At 40.1% G+C, this 14,867-nt stretch overlaps 2 protein-coding genes across 6 annotated transcripts in view; one reads left to right on the top strand and one right to left on the bottom strand.

The window, feature by feature from the left end:
• The window catches only part of LOC307029423 (gap junction alpha-5 protein-like), a 54,328-nt gene that overhangs the window by 11,927 nt on the left and 27,534 nt on the right, over positions 1-14,867 (bottom strand). The gene's annotated exons all lie outside the window — the stretch shown is intronic.
• LOC307029421 (gap junction alpha-8 protein-like) overlaps positions 1-14,867 on the top strand; it is a 36,229-nt gene that overhangs the window by 13,666 nt on the left and 7,696 nt on the right. The window contains exon 2 of one of the 2 annotated variants that reach the window (XM_079665390.1): positions 8,597-8,767. The gene's annotated coding sequence lies outside the window, so the exon portion shown is untranslated. Of the gene's footprint in view, positions 1-7,971; positions 8,768-14,867 lie in introns of those variants that run through there. The other variant, XM_079665389.1, reaches the window with a different exon arrangement.

Raw genomic sequence — 14,867 nt, 5'->3', positions numbered from 1 at the left:
TATTACCGGGACACATAATATGAAGGAATAGTGATTGACAGATTATAACAAGTGAATGAAATGATGTTTGGCGATTAGGCCCCGGTTTGCAGGATGATCATTCAGGAGGGGAAAAAACGCTCCGATGAACCCCCCCGGGGTCTAGACACTGGTGGTGGTGATAAGTAGTTCGGTCCGGTCTGAAGGGAGAAGGTTTTAGCTTGGCCCTGTATTAGGAGACAGGAGGCGAAGGGGTGGAGGAGGGTTGCGCGTTTGACACCTGAAATGACAACTGACAGAGAGGGAAGAGCAGATTTTAAAGGGGCTAGCGGGTGCGATGATAGGCTTGTGAGAAATGGTGGGAAATGATAGCTGGGGAATAACGCCCCCGATCACTTATTGATAGAGGAGAGAGTATTGAAGTGTAACAGCCAGAGGATATTGGTCTTCCTGATTGAACTTGTGCTGAGCTTCATATTGTTACCTTAAAAGATTTTGGTGGAAATATTGTACCAGGCTTTGTTCATCGTGTCACTCCTGCTCTAAAAGGAGCCCTCCACAAGGTCTGAAACTACTTGCTTAAGCTTAGGATGTGAACAAAGAGTTAGATCAAACTGTCATGTGAGGTGTGAGTTTTAAGCCAGAACAATCTCTCTGCTCCGCAACCTGCCTGCAGATACATGTTGCATTACATAATGGAAATCTTTGGGTTTGATTTATCCTTGCTGAAGGGGCCAACGTGCATTCAAATGGCTGTAGTTATGTGTGGAGGGCACACAGTAGATATGAGAACTCACACGAACATTTATAATGTACATTTACTAATGATGTGACTTTATTCATCATTTCCAACATTAGATCTGTGTTTGTTTGTCAAACTCAATCTCTTTTTTTGTATACAAGATTTCCCTTAAAAGGAATAGTTTGACAACTTCAGAAATAGGCTGAATGACTTTCCTGCCTGGTGTTGGATAAGAGGACTGCCACCACGCTCATGTTTGTCAGGTGAAAGTGAAGGTACGGCCAGAAGCTTAGATTAGCATTAAGACTGAAAACAATCACAGTTTGAAAATGTATCCAACAATGTTTTTCTATCTTTAACCAAGCAGTTATCTTAAACCATAATCAAGTTGTATTTTTGTGTGTTAACCTTACTACCCTAAATCGAAAGGAAATTGTTTCAGCTTACCATTTTGTCTTGTTGATAGCATCCTCGAGTCAATAAAAACTTCCATTGTGGAGAATATGGACCAAGGATATATCCCGGGTTAAATTGGAGACCTGTTATTTTTATTTTTTTTACCACTGAGACAGAGCAAGAACAACTATCTACCCTATGTCTTTGTGCCAGGGTAAGCTAATTAGCTTCGGATGGTAAATTATTTTAAATCGATGAGTACAAACCAGTATTGTCTTAACTGCAAAGATTTATATGAGAGTGAATCTGTTGCATGAGACGAAGCAGTGAAAAGCGGTCGGCACACTTGCATCCTAGATGAGAAGTGTGCTAATCTGGACAGGAACAGTTCCTAATCCCTAGAGGAAATACGTTTCCAAACTAAAGAAGGTGTTGATCCCTTGTAGCACTGACATGCCAGTTATCAGAAGTCAACAGTGAAAAGGATACATTTCTCAAAACTTGTGTATCCCTGCGATAACAAGAAGTCATTGAGTTTAAAGTCATAAATGTGCACACAAAATATTAAACTGATGGGTCCAGTAGTATGTATGATTATGCATCAGAGAGACAGATACACACAGGCAAGCGAACACATGACCCCCCACAGGCCTTTGCCTGGAGGAGGTAATAAAATATTATGAAAGTGCTGTTGTTTTTCTCAACGAGAGTCAATAAATGAACCCGATAGTATTCATTTAATTATGTTTCATTTCAGTCACCAGTAAATTGTTACTTCAGCGAATCAAAGATACCCCTCATTCTTGCCCTTTGATAAATGTTCTTCCCCCTTTCCGTTCTGGTGGCCTAATCAGGGATCTGAAAGGCTAAATTCTCCTCTCCAACAACTGCTCCTTTGACCAGGCAGCAGAGAAAATGGTTGAGCGTGCAGAAAAAACAAACCAATAAGGATCTCATGACAAACCTTTCGAGATCTCTGACAAGGAGTTTGGACTCTGCAGCTCCATCCAAAAATATTGTACTTTTATTAATTTAGGTCTTTCATGCTCTTATAAAACAAAAGTGAAGACTGTCAGGGTGCTACCCCAAAGAAAAGACACACTTTTTCCTTAAGCCTCATCAAGGTTTTCAATTCATCTGTTACAATTGCCCCTGATTTCCTAGTTTCCTTAAACAAAAGCCCACTGAGCACCTAACATCCTCTCAGGCTTCAATCAGCCTTTAATGGGGTGTTTGAAGGGATGGAAAAGCTGTTGCTGATTTCTAATTACATAAAGTTTAATCTGAGGTTGCCATTGCGCTGCTCATCAGTATGGATTTAGAAGTGGAACACCATTCGCACAGAATAACAGCATGAAGTGATTTGTAACAAAGAAGTGATGTTCCACGACTTCACTTAATCCCATCACTTTCAGCTTCTCCGCGGTGCCAAGATGAGGTCTGAATGTGTGTGTGTTATGGAGAGATCAAGAGCAAGAGGGAGACAACAACTGTGTTGCGTATGTGTGCCCTGTGTGTGAGAACGTATGTGTACTTGAGTGTTTGACGGAAAAAGCCCACACTGCCAGGATGCATTAGTGTAACCCACCAAACCCGCCCACTCGCCTGACCCCTGCCTGCTATTCTGCTCATGTCACAGACCCGTTTCAGCCCTGCCTCACTCACCTCTCAGGGAGGCCAGGCTTGATGGACACGTGCTCCTGAGCGGCCATCACTAACTCGTGTAATCTGCTTTCATGACAGCAAAATGCAGCATTACAGTGAAACTCCAGTGGGAAGAGAATCTAGAGGTTGTTTTGGTTAAAGCAAACACATACTCTTCGGCAGTGGTTCTCAACTGGTCTGGCCTCGGGACCCACTTTTTACTTGGTCAATAAATCGCGACCCAACATTTTGAAGCACTCAAATCTATTCAACAAAAAATCGTGCTGTAATATACGCTTTCAGCGTAGGCCTACAATATTCATTAAAGTGAATTACAGTGCATATATCCCTTCACAGAACTAAAGTCTGCTTTTAAAAAAGGTTTATGAGATGATGGAATCAAAGCTGAACTGTATAAAAAGGCACGCATGCTGAAAACCCATCCCCAGAATGGGGGTCTGGGGGGATTCTGGTACACTCTGAGAAGAAAATAAATAAATCTATTACTACCCGACATATTAATAATATTTTAGGCCATTGTTTGTTTTTCACTTAGTTCTGACAGCTTGCTGCTCCTCACAGAGAGAAGAGCAAAGAGGAGATAGTCTGTGTGAAATACTTTAAATTGTGGGTAAGGGTAGATAGCCCCCATTGTTCTGTGACCTTTCAATCATCAAACCGGGGATCATATTTCATTATTTGTTCATTTTTATCTGAAGTTGTACCCATGGATGTATAAAGAATAGTTCTACCCCAAAGTTATTCTCCGTGGGGACTTCCGGCTACAATCTTGATTCTGATTGGCCAGAAGACTCGAAAAAACATCAGCAAAGATGTTTTATTGAGAAGATGATCACTACGTGACTACTGGTCTCCGGTACGTCCAGTCCAACGCCTACTGCATGCACAGCGTTAGAAAATTGGGCCTTCAAAATAAAAGTTTGAGTTTTTTCCCCCCAAAGAAAAAAAAAAACACTTTTGGGTCGCGACCTACCAGTTGAGAACCACTGCTCTACGGTATGTCAGCACAAACTCAGTCAAAGTCACTGACATGTTGTTGTGGCAGACTTCCTGTCAATTAAACTAATTTACTGTACTTTGCTCACTTACTGGTGACATGTTGTCTTTAGGGAAAAACATCCTGTTGCACTGTTCAGATCAGAATCAGAATACCTTTATTAGTCCCACAGAGGGGACATTTACATTGTTACAGCAGAAAAGAGTATAAGACAGCTTAATGTTACCTAAGCATGCATAGAAAAAGGATAAAAAAAGAAATTATAATAAAAAGGTTACACATTTTACAAAAATTATAAAAATAAGTTACACATTTTACAACAATACACACCCTGTAACAGTTCTGAGGATTTAGCAGCCAGGTATAAATTGCACAGTTTTTAACGGCATATATATATATATATATATATGTTGCAAATATTGTACACATAGTTGGTACAACAAAAAGTATTACAAAAGTCTTCCCTGATTCCTTATTTTTTTCAATAATGCATGAATGAATTCTTTGTTATCAATTAATACATCGATTTGTGACCTTATTCCAAACTTTTATGAAGTTTGAAGAAGTTACATTGATATGGGAGTTCTCTACTGTTCCTCTTGTCAGCACAGGACAAGTGACATGTGTTTATTTGTTCTCAGTGCAAAATAACATTTAATCTTCACTGTCATCTCTTCTTTACCATTCAAACCAGGTTATTATAAAACCAGTGCTACTCTGTTTACCCAGAGAAGAAAGCACATGGTCAAGCGCAGCAAAAATGATTGTCTGAGATTTTTGCTCCTTTTAGGGTGACAGAGCTTTGGGGCAACAGGTGGAGGATTGTGAGAAGCTGACAGGCAGACAGTCAGTCCTTTGTTGTTTATTGTGGACACTCATCTGTTTTCAAATCTATCCACCAAATTAGACTGATGCTATTCTGAACGACTGACCTCTTACTCTGCTGCTGACTGAAATGCTGTCCCGGACTGGAGGATATGATGATGAACGAAGAGCCTATGAAGACACATGTGGGTCAGACATGTGTGACCCACATTATGTGTCTGTGTCTTCATTTTAAAGCTTCCTCAGTGCTCTCAAGGTTTAAAACACATCAGATATGTGGAATAGCATGTCCCATATCATCCGCCTCCCTCATCAATGTGTGTGTGTGACATTTATTTTGTCCCCACTCAATAGCAACCACAGTTTTTTTAATATACAAGGTTAACATTTGGCTTATAGGTCAAGTGTTTTTTTAGTGTTTGTGTGTGGATGCATGAATGAGTGACTGAATGTGCATACATAGTAGCAGCTATTACAAATGTGCCCTTATGTATTTCATGAAACTTCCTCTGCTTTTTCGATTGGTCTGATATCTGTTCTGTGACATGCATCAACAGCTGAATGCCATTTGGCTGCTTCAGTTTCAGGATCCTGGTATTGGGCATGCTCATTCACTTTCACTGTTTAATGGGACACAACAGATTCGTCATTACCGATGTTTTTCAGTCAAAAATATCTGCCATGAAATGAATCTGTTGGCCTCAAATATCCAGTATCAGTCAGACTGTATTTCAAACCTATCAGTGTTTTTATTCTAGAGTTTTTATAAGATTACTGTGTTTCTTTATGCAGAGTCAGTAACGGATGGTTTAACAAAATGAAAGCAAACAAAACCTTGTCAGTTCCTCCTCCGCCCTACTAAGAACAAGGTTATCAAGATATATAGAGAGAGGGAGGAAACACAAACTCTTATTATATTTTCCCCTTGGTCACTTCTGTGGCATTACAGCATCCCAGTGTGCAGTCGTGTAGAAGGAGCGGACTAAACAAATGCAGGAAGAGGGATATCTACAAGACCCTTTACCCAAGACGACTGACTAACTCAGACATGAGGACAGACGGGTGCTGTGTGTGTGTGTGTGTGTGTGTGAACAGATTGACTTTGTCCATATGTTGTATGTGTGTATAGCCATTGAAGACAGACAAGGGGTGTATGTGTGTTTATGTGCCCACCATACATCCCTGAAAACAAACAGTGACTGAAAGGACGGCATTGTTCATCAAGTCCTGCAGACGTGCTACATGCAGTCACCGGCCAAGGGCAACGAGAAGGCCATTCAGGCTTTCAATAAGGCCTCTTCCTCCCCACTGAAGCTTTGACTGGACTTACTCTAAGTCAAATAAATACATAATAAGTGAGGCAGTTTTACAGCTGATTTGACAATTGAAATAAAATCATTCATTGTTGTTTTGTATTTTTTGGGGCAGCTTAGCATATTCTCTTTCTCATAGACTTGACCATTGCCCTGTTTTATGACTTCCTGTTGGTCCTGATCATTGTGAAAGTGACTCTTGCTTTGTTTGAGGCAACAACATTGAATAGTAAATCATTTCTCTTACCCGCTGAACAAGTGTGAGAAACTCTTGTCAGTGGATGGTTGACCGTGTGTGCCGGCCCTCCTATCCGTAGATAACATTGTGTTGGGCGGCTGGCTGACTTTGAGGACCTGGAGGCATGAAATCATCCTGTTTCGGGCCCTGTGTTCCCCTGATAGAGACCAGGGTGTTACCCTCCTCTGAAATCCACCTCCAGCCCTTCAGGCAGCTCTTCCTGTCCTGAGCGATACGTACACATGTTGTTCCGTCTTACATGGCATTCCTCAGCAACCTTAGTCACCCTTCATGCATTTTTATCAAACATTTCCCAATTCCATCCTCCTTTTGTTTTGATTTCCATTATAAGTCCATTAACAACGCCTTACTGCTTCCCAGGGTCTACTGTGCACCAGTGAGCAATACACGTTGTCAAAACACTCACTTTTTCAGAAAATAAGCTCTTATCCTTAAGCTGTTCTAATCAACATACCTTTGTAAACCTTACTGAACTATGTGTAAAGGGCCACTAACAACATTAACAAACTCTGCTCCAAGCGATACTGAGCACATTAACTACTTTATTGTTTTTATTCATTGTAATCGCTCTCACAGGCATTGTTTACAGTACTTTTTTTTAGGAAGAAGCTCTGAATTACCACAGTACTCTATCTGTCATGCACCAAATGCAAACACAACGTTTGTGATAATATGCTCAGTTTTAGGTTGTATTTTGTGCCTCTACTGCAGGGGTGGGGAACCTCCGGCCTCCGGGCCGTATAGGGGCCCGCGAGACAATTTGGTACGGCCCTCGAGATAATTTATAAGAACACGCAAAAAATAAAAACATTTGAGAAATCTAGACCGCAAAAAAATTAAACAAGAGAGTGCCTGTTTTTCCTAGCCAAGGTCAGGGTCCTGGAACACAACACGAGCCTAACGTGTCAGTGGTATTATGTCTCGTTTGATAGGGGTGCAGTTCTGACAGAGAGCACCAGATCGCCACTCCGGCAATTCATTAATTGCAGTACCCATAAGGAGCTGTAGACATGCCGCAGTTTTTGCGTGTCTGTGTCTTTAGTTGAAAGCCCAGTGGCGATCTGTTCATCTGTCATACTGATCAATAACTTTGTTGTTATTAGCATCTGGTTAGCTAGCTATGCAAACGAATATAAGAAGCTTTTTCTACAACCAGCGAGGTAAAGGCACGTCTTTATATGATCATTATAGTTATAAAAAAATAAGAGAATAAAGTAAACAGGTATAAAATACTATATGACAGTAAAAAAAAAGTTGTTATTAATAAACAAGAATACAGTTTGAAAAAGGAGCGATTTGTAAAATATCCATATAGAAAAATAAATCTGCTTACAGTTCTGTTTCATATGGGTGTTGAGAGATGTATCCATAGATCTAATGATGTTGCTCTCAAAGTGCACCAGATTGATGCTTTTAACTTCAACATTAAAAAACAAAATCTTCCCGGGGGAGCATGCCCCGCGGAGGTTAGGTCCCCCACCACCTAAATCATGTCCACATGGATAGGAAACTAAATACATTTGCACACATCTTGTGTCCATATCTTTCTGTTTTGGTGGTCATGCCACAACCGTGCACGTGAATACGCGAGTCATGCATTGGTAAGATATCTGGATCAAGAGGTTGTTTTTTCTTTGCACAGCATGAAAGAAAGGCCAAATGAATTGGCTGTGATTTTAGTATTTTTAAGCAGAGGTCAATCATTTGTACGGCCCTCGGAGGATGTTGAAAAAATTGAAATGGCCCTTGAGAGGAAAAAGGTTCCCCACCCACCCCTGCTCTACTGTCACTGTTTACATCCTTGAATGTTCAAAAAGTGCTGTATTTTTCTCACTGCCTGTGCTTTCTGTGTCTGAAACCAGAGCCCAGTCTGCTCTGATCAGTTAGCTGGTCGGCTCTGTTGTGATGTTGTGATTGGTCAACCGCTGAGAGATGTCCCACCCCTTAGCCCATCACGTACAATTTGATGCAGGTCCAACCAATAGAAGTACATGTGTTGCATTGTGATGTCACTATATTGCTGAAGTTTGTTTACATTTGCAGACCATTTACATGCACAGACATCCACAACATGAAAGGGGAAACAAAAAAAAACACAATAGGGTCTTTTTAACACTCATTGATTTATTCTTGGATCATCACCATTTTATTTTATTTTTTAGTAATTATACAGGAAGAAATTAATCAAAGAAGAGGCGACTGGCCTAAGTGGTTTTGCATTTGAGGAAAGGACATGTATCATTATGTGAAACATCGTGGAAACCCCTAAGTTGATGAAGCTGTGGGAAAGTGGGAACAACAAACGACAAAGAAACACAGAACAATGCTGATTTACAGGAGACCAAGAGAGGTGGTCCCTGTACTTCCTGCCTGTCTCCAACCATCAATATTTTTCCTAAACTTCACTTTCTCTCATCCAGCCTCTAATATCCAGACAGCACTTCAATCCTTCCTCCGTACCGCCTCCTGTCTGCCCTCCAACCGCCCTCCAACAGCCCCTTCTCCATTGTTTGCAAATCGATTCTCCTCTCCCTCCCATGATGCCCAGCGTCAACAAAGAGGAAGCTGCCCTTCCACTTCCTTCTTCACTGGTGAGAACAATTTATACCTCGTCTCTCACCCCTGCCTCTCTTTCTCTGTCTCTCTCTCTCTCTGACATACACACACACACTAGGACTCAAGAAGATACAAAATAATTCTGGGAAGGTTTTTTAGGACTATAATGTGAGTGATCTGGCACTATTTGGTTCTGTAGCTGCACTTGGGAATTCATAAACTAATAAATTGACTAATACTTACAATACATTATATTTATTGAGCACATCCATGAACACAAACTAAGGGAATTAAGATGATTTTAAAAGAAAAGCAGAAATGAGTGGCTAAATATACATAGAATATGAGATTTCATCCTTTGTCTTTTATTTTTATTTTTGTATTATTGTCTATATAATTTATATCTGTGTATATAAGTCCCTCTGTGAGGGCAACAAAAAAACAATAAAAAGTTGGTCACAAAAAAAAAAAGAATATGAGATTTCATATAAAAAAAAGTTTAATTACACAAAAGATCTTAAAGCGAAAATGTGTTGATTGTGTCTATTGCAGTGGATAAACGTAACTATTGGCGTTGGCCCCTCCTTCCTATGTCATCGAGGCAAACAGTGCCTTTCATGTCAGTTTCAAGAGGGTTCTGACAGTCTTTACATTATTGTTGCACGAGTCACTACATGTAAAACAAATACATACACAGAAACAAAGATAACAATTCCAAACATATGACTCGTACATTTTTTTCTTGAGCACTTTAACCATAGGCCCAACTTTGTTTGGACAGTGGTGGGGACACAATAAAAAAAACTAAAACAATAAAGAACTAGTGTATTGCGCCCCCTGTGAGCACTACTCTAGTAACGTTTTCAAATTGTAATAAAGGATAAACGTTGTTAAATGTCGTTCCTGCCTGATCTTCTGAAGCTGAGAGAAGAATTAAGACACCTGAAGACCTGGCTTCACTCTTCAATGTTGCAAAACCTGACTAAACAGTGTGGCTGTTAGTCATATTGGAGTGAGAAATTAAAACTACAACAAGAAAAATGTCTCACAAAAGTTTCGGATCAGCACATGTTTATAGGTAATTTTGAAATAAGTATAGCTAAGGGGGAATTCATTTTAGCTTTATATCAACTACTGCAGTGCCTTTGCCCTGCTGCTGCTCCGGGTAATTTGACAGAGCTGTTTAGTGGTAATAATATAATTATCAGCAATTGGCAGTGGCGTTTTTATATGTACAAAAATGGTGGGGCACAAAAAACGTAGATGTCTATATAGCTTCTGCAGTGACGTGCAGTGAGGTTCATGGCTGGCACTGGCTCTGACTCTTCAGGTTTACAAATATTATATTTTGACCTAAATCAAAATATTATATTATTTTCAAAAGCTTTTTTTGTCTGATGCTTCGATTAATTTTAAACAGACAGTTCAACAAAAGGATACCCAAAAAATGTAATGTTATCATTTAAATATTGAATTGTTCTCTCTTAGTAAGATCCCATTTTCAATAAAATTACGGTCTTACTTGAAGATGAAGTCCATTTGCCTATCCTTCTGGACAAAATCTCAATTACTTTTTTGTAAAGGTCCTCCTTATCTTCTTGTAGTTTCAAAAGTCTATCATAAATCTAATCGATAGATTTATGATTCGAAAATTATAAAGTAGGGTAGACATGTGGATATTATCCGGCTGAACAAAACGTGCATTTATCTAACAGGTACGTTTCCCAGTGATCTTATTTTTTAGCTATTTTCTAAAATCCTATGGAGAAAACTCATTGCTTTTTTGTGGAGGGAACCCATGCGCAGCTTACTTCCTGGTTTTAGGACGCGTCTCTCGTCTCCTCTTCACATACTACACTTTTCGCGGCATACATACTTACAGCCAATCAGCTCTGAATGATGTGAGATGACGTATGGTGGGGATGGCAGCTCAGTGCCCCTATGGTCACTATTTTTTTGCCACAAACATTAAATAGGACAATACTCTGAGCATGCACAGTGTTTTTACAGTCACCGTTCACTAGACAGTGAGAGGGAGGGGCATGATCGGGTTTTGTCCCACATGGCTCTAAACAGCTCAATAGGATACACTGTAGACACTAATTAGAAGAACACAGACTAAAACAGCAATGTACAGACGAATCAGATGATTAAACATGATCTTAAAATCTATTTTATATTTAAATATTTTTTTATGTAATCATCATTTTTTATACTTTCTGCTGACACTAGGTGGGGCTGTACCTGTCCCTAATGACCAGTCGCCACTGGCAATTGGGTAGTCTATAGCAGGGCTTCCGGATCAGGACCGATCTGCAAATCAATCCGGACCGAACCCTGTTTCCCATTATTAAATAAAATAAATAAATAAATAATAATAATAATAAAAAATAAAAAAAAGATTCTGAATCTGATGAAAATTAAAGTGGACCTATTATGCTATATTGGAAACATATATTGTAGGGCCATACCTATACAAAACATGTCTAAAGTTTTGTGCTGTGATCTATCAAACAGATCACTCATTGTAGCCATTCCTCATACTGCTCATCATACCCCTCTTTTGTAGCCCTGTTACAGAAACGCGGATTTTGGGTCCTGAGCTTGAAAAAAAAAAAAAACAGGAGGCGGAGCTAATGCCTGATCAGAATTCTACCGGAGATAAAGTTAAATTCTGCTGTGATAAAACGCCATCCTGTTCTAAACCGCATGAAAGATTATTTCTGAAACAGTATCTCAAATGCTTTTTCTCTTGCGGGTTTATCACAAGGTGAGTTACTTTTTTTATTTCCTGCTTTTTAAACACATGTGCTCTTCAGTACAGGTTAGCTCTGAGTGTTAGCGAGGCTTGCTAGTGTAAACAAAGACGAGATTACGTCCAAAACACGTCAGGCATTGTTTCTGATAGCAACTCTCTGTGGGTCCGCTGCCGATTTGACGTCAGATCGGCAGCAAATCTGTATCCGCTCGTTGTAAAAGGATTTGGGTACGGGGGAAAAGAGAGAGGGTTTTATTTTCTGACGCTGCGTGAGTTCCCTGACGCACCGGGGACACATATTTATGTATAAAAGACATCACAAAGTGCATTGTCTGACGCGTTGTGAGAATGAACGTGCATATATATTTACTTGTGTGCGCGAGCGTGACACACATTGCAGACCGCAAGTTTACCTTGACTTTCTAATGCTTCTAATGCCATTTTTGCCGAGGTTCAAGGCATTGGCTACAGACAAACAGTGCCATTTCTCCCACTAGCTCAAGCCATCATACTGTATTTATTGAATGTGTGTGTGTATACAGGGGCGCTGTTTACCGACAGGCAAGTGCTTGGACCAGAAGGGGGCCCCCAAATAGGGTAGATTAATCCAATCCAACTTTATTTATATAGCACTTTAAAACCTCCAGACCAAAGTGCTGTACAGAGAGATACATCAAATATAAAGCCACACAGCTCAGCTCACAAAACATTCAATAAATAAATACATTTAAAATCAAAGATACAAAGCACAAAACAAACCAGAATAAACAAAAAAACAAAATTAAATGTTCTTTAAAAAAAAAAAGAACAAAAAAAGATTAAGAAGGTCCACAGGACAACATGAAACACCCTTTAATTTACTGCAACGACATGTCGGGAACCCCCCCCCAGGCATTGCGCGCCACAACTGCTTCTTAATTTCAGTTTCGTTGCTCCGCTCCGTGGGGGGGGGGGGGGGGGACGGGACACTTTACTGGCATTGATCTGGACCGTTGACCTTGTATAAGATTCACAAGTGGACCTTTAACAAAAAAGTTGGAGTACCCCTGGTCTATAGTATCTAGGTAGGGTAGATAAGAATGGAGAAACCAGCTCGAGTGCGCTAGAATTTGAAAGTACTCTGCCGTTTCCTTCAGACTTCCTTACAGAGCCCCTCCTCCAACACACAGGAACGCGCACATGACCAATGAGGGCACGAGATAAGTTTGTGCAAGAGATGGAAGGCTGACAGGCAGGTAGGCCATCCAATTATCTGCAGCGGGCCGAGGCAGATAATTGGTCGTGCTTTCTACAGCGCCACGGCTTCCACAGATGAAATATTTGTATATATTTATTGTCAAAGCATTTAATATATTCATTGCTATCGGGATGTTAAGAGCATTCCATGGAATATAATAAAAAGTGTTTCTGAGGTGAATAACCTTCCCACCTTTAAGTTTATATTTTTACGTGTGTTTTTTTATCAACAAAAAGGGCAGTTTAATTTACAGATTGTCTATATTAATGGGGAGATGGGTAATAACCAAGTTATGTTAAAACCTTCCAGCTTTCATTTAAACGTACTACTTGGCGGTCACATGACAGGATATCAAGTCTTGCTTCCAGACAGTTATACAATACGTAAGCGGCAAACATTTGACATCTGAACAACAGACTAACACAACCAAACCTACGCACAAAACAATGGTGGGCCCTTTAAACAACCGGGACCCCCTCACAGACACAGGAGGCTAGTTCTCTGGTGTTAACAGGACATGGAAGGGGAAACCTTAAGCACAAACGCAGGTAGTGAGTCCAAACAGACCAATCTTCTCACCATTTAAACACACAGCTCTAATTTGTAATCTCCAAAACAATCAATCTGTATTTAACTATCCAACAAACTGTCATACAATAGCCGGTAAAAAATATTTACGGAGAAACAAACTTTAATTTCTGAAGCCAAAATTACGCATTTTACTTTCTTAGCTTTCAAAATGTTACTATGTGAATGTTTTTGTGCACCAGTTCCTGTAGTAAAGTGTGTTGAACAGGCCTGGTTATGTGCATGTAGTTTCAAGCTTTAAACAAATCTGTCTCATGAGATATCGTCTGGGAGAGCGTCTGAGCACAGAAAGACAGCCAACTGGTCCAAATGCAACAAATCTGACCTCCTGAACACAATGGTCCAACCCAAGTCCAGTTGGGCGGCAAGAACTCTGCCCTGTGGAACACAATGCTATGGCTCGGGACCAGCTGTGACACATGTTGAGTGAGTGAGTGTGTGTGTGTGTGTGTGTGTGTGTGTGTGTGTGTGTGTGTGTGTGTGTGTGTGTGTGTGTGTGTGTGTGTGTGTGTGTGTGTGTGTGTGTGCGTGCGTGCGTGCGTGCGTGCGTGCGTGCGTGCGTGCGTGTGTGCGTGCGTGTGCATGCATGAGGCGTCTCACAAACTCAATCTGATTGACTGGCATACGTTTCCGTATCAGTTTATGAACATGGTCAAGTTCTGCTTTAATCAATCAAATCTAAAGCAAGCGGCCGCAATGTTCTTCTATGAATTTTGAAGGCCTTTGAGAATAGTTTGAAACGTTCTTACTATTGCAGGAAGGAAACGACTGCTTGGTTCTCAGAGGAAATTAGAAAATGCAGGAAAAGCGTGTTCAAAATGAGAGAGAAAGTTCTTTGTAAAAGTGGTGGTACAACAGAGACATGTGTTTTGTGAATTGTTGGTTTCTTGACGTCTCATGGTTCCATTCAAAACAAAAGAAAGCAGCTCCAAACAGATGACTCATGAAAAGAGTAGAAAACGAAGGCTTTGTCAGCGAGGCAGAAGGTCACTCAAACACAAAGAGAAACGATGTTACACATTTGGGCACAAAATATGTATGGACTCATGTTTGCAGGCTGAACAAACAAAGTGTTTAGAAACAAGTGGATCTCTGTCTTTAAGCGTAAGCCTGATGCCATTGAGGTCTTAGTGTTGTGCTATGTCATGGGACTCAGTGCTGCCCCCAGGTCACGTTGTATCTGTGAAGGGCATCGCTGATACCATCTTTTTAAACCCGCTGTGAATGCCTCCTTTCTGTGTTTGTGAAAATGTTTATGACACAGACGATTAAAATAGTAAAAGAGAAGATAGAAACTCAAAACATAAGATTTTTCCTCAAAATGCTGTGTGAGCGTCTCAATTTTAAACACCATTACTAAATACATTATATTTAGTTATATTATAATTATTATACAGGACTGTCTCAGAAAATTAGAATATTGTGATAAAGTTCTTTATTTTCTGTAATGCAATTAAAAAAACAAAAATGTCATACATTCTGGATTCATTACAAATCAACTGAAATATTGCAAGCCTTTTATTATTTTAATATTGCTGATTATGGCATACAG

This window comes from Notothenia rossii (genome assembly GCF_949606895.1).
Source record: "Notothenia rossii genome assembly, chromosome: 2".
Lineage (NCBI taxonomy): Eukaryota > Metazoa > Chordata > Actinopteri > Perciformes > Nototheniidae > Notothenia > Notothenia rossii.
This window is presented reverse-complemented; position numbering and strand designations above follow the sequence as displayed.